We start from the raw sequence: 2,947 nt of genomic DNA, 5'->3' as shown, positions 1-2,947 counted from the left end.
GTAATTACTTTTGGTACAACATGATAGGCAAAAACTCACAAGGTTTTAGTTTGACTGTATTAGTAGACAAGTAGACCATTATAATGCAGTGTGAATTGCATTGACTCTTGAATTCCAAGAGAATTATACAGCTGTGCCAGGAAAATAACCTCTCCCTCAATGTCAACAAAACGAAAGGCTGATCGTGGACTTTAGGAGACAGTAAAGGGAGCACTCCCCCATCCACTTCGACGGGATTGCAGTGGAGAAGTTCCTCGGGGTACACATCACTGACAATCTGAAATGATCCACCCTCATAAACAGTGTGGTGAAAAAGGCACAATAGCGCCTCTTCAACCTCAGGAGGCTGAAGAAATTTGTCTTGGCCCCTAAGACCCTCACAAACTTTTATAGATGCGCCATTGAGAGCATCCCGTCGGGCTGTACCACCACCTGGTACGGCAAATACACCACCCGCAACCGCAGGGCTCTCCAAAAGGTGGTGCAGTCTGCCAAACCCATCACCGGGGGTAAACTACCTGCCCTCCAGGAAATTATAGGGTAGTTTACAATGCACTGCTGGAATGGGTTAAGTGTATATTCAATTCGTTAAATTATTTTAAATCGATACACTGGGTCACATTTATTTTGGATACTCCGGATTTTCCATCTGTAGATGCTCTACTGAGTTTATTAATAGTATGAGTGTTGATAAAGCAACTGCTTGCTACAGTTACGGTTAAGATTAAAGTTTAGAATAAGTGTTAAGGTTAGTAGATAATTAGTTGCAATGTTAATGATAGTCTACATACTATCAAAATAAAAAGTGTTACCATACACTGTAAACTTATTCATTTTGGCAAACAGAGCGACAAGTTATACTATAGTTGTTATGCACGTGAGTGAGGACCCAAAAGCGGTTTAACAAAAACAGAGTCCTTTAATGTAAAAACACAGGTAAGACATAGATCCTCTTCAAATGTATATGATGGCAAAATAAACAACCCGCAGAGAGGGCGACAAATGAAACATAAAGTCCTTCTGATAATCACAGAAGAGTTCCCCTTCTAGCAGCAGAGGAGAATAGCTGGGTTAGAGTCCCCTTCTTAGCAGCAGAGGAGAATAGCTGGGTTAGCGGCGACAGACTGCTGGTCTCTCTGGGTAGGCGCGGGTCGTAGAGGACAGAGGTACCTGATCACACGTAGCATCAGATGAACAGGCAGATTCCGACAGGACAGGACAAGGGTGAAGCAAACGAGACGATAGTTTGGTTCTGGCATGAGAAACTCAAACGAGAATCTGACAAAGACAGAAGCAGGAACAGAGAGAGAAATAGAGACCTAATCAGAGGGAAAAAAGGGAACAGGTGGGAAAAGGGTGAATGAGGTAGTTAGAGAAGATGAGGAGCAGCTGGGGGAAGGAGAGGAAGAGAAGGTAACCTAATACGACCAGCAGAGGGAGACGGAGTGAAGAGAAAGAACAGGAACAAGACATAATATGACAATACATGACAATAGTAGGATATCAATGGGATTGAGTAACATACAAAAGGCACTCCGGTACCGCTTGCCGTGCGGTAGCAGAAAGAACACAAGATCAACAGCTTCTAGATGTGAGCCATTACCAGCCTTTCAAAGCACTCCATAGCTACAGATGTGAGTGCTACGGGTCTGTAGTCATTTAGGCAGGTTGCTTTAGTGTTCTTGGGCACAACGACTATGGCGGTCTGCTTGAAACATATTGGTATTACAGACTCAATCAGGGACATTTTGAAAATGTCAGTGAAGACAGTTGGTCAGCACATGCCAGGAGCACACGTCCTGGTAATCTGTCTGGGCCCGCAGCCTTGTGAATGTTGACCTGTTTAAAGGTCTTACTCACGTTGGCTACGGAGAGCATGATCACACAGTCGTATGGAACAGCTGATGCTCTCATGCATGCCTCAGTGTTATTTGCCTTGAAGCGAGCATAGAAGTAGTTTAGCTCATCTGGTAGGCTCGTGTCACTGGGCAGCTCGCGGCTGTGCTTCCCTTTGTAGCCTGTAATAGTTTGCAAGCCCTACCACATAAAACGAGCGTCGGAGCAGGTGTAGTATGATTCAATCTTAGTCCTGTATTGACGCTTTGCCTGTTTGATGGTTAGAGTCCGCACCTTGAAAGTGGCAGCTCTACCCTTTAGCTCGTTGTGAATGTTGCCTGTAATCCATGGCTTCTGGTTGTGGTTACGTACAGTCACTGTGGGGACGACGTCCTCAATGCACTTATTGATGAAGCCAGTGACTGATGTGGTGTACTCCTCAATGCAATCGGAAGAATCCCGGAACATGTTCTGGTCCGTGATAGCAATACAGTCCTGTAGTTTAGCATCTGCTTCATCTGACCACTTTTTTATAGACCGAGTCACAGGTGCTTCCTGCTTTCAGGAGGATAGAATTGTGGTAGATTTACCAAATGGAGAGCAAGGGAGAGTTTTGTACCCATCTCTGCTTGTGGAGTACAGATGATCTAGATTTTTTTTCCCTCTGGTTGCACATTTAACATGTTGATAGAGATTTGGTAAAACTGATTTAAGTTTCTCTGCATTAAAGAGGAGAGGTGGCCACTAGGAGCGCCACCTCTGGGTGAGCGGTTTCCTGTTTGCTTATTTCCTTATACAGTTGATTGAGTGCGGTCTTAGTGCCAGCATCCGTCTATGGTAGTAAATAAACAGTTTTTGATGTCCCGTTGGTAGGATATTCGTGATCGTACCTCGTCTAATTTATTGTCCAATGATTGCACGTTGGCGAGTAATATTGACGGTAACGGCAGCTTTCCCACTCACCGTCTGTGGATCCTTACGAGGCACCCCGCTCTGTGTCCTCTGTACCTGTGTCTCTTTCTCTTGCCAATAACAGGGATGTTGGCCTTGTCGGGTGTTAGCAGTATATCCTGTGCTTCCTGCTTGTTGAAGAAAAAAATCTTTGTCTAAT

Source organism: Oncorhynchus mykiss, chromosome 9, assembly GCF_057628025.1.
Source record: "Oncorhynchus mykiss isolate SJ-2025 chromosome 9, ASM5762802v1, whole genome shotgun sequence".
In the NCBI taxonomy this organism is placed as follows: domain Eukaryota; kingdom Metazoa; phylum Chordata; class Actinopteri; order Salmoniformes; family Salmonidae; genus Oncorhynchus; species Oncorhynchus mykiss.
Note: the sequence above shows the minus strand (reverse complement) of the source record.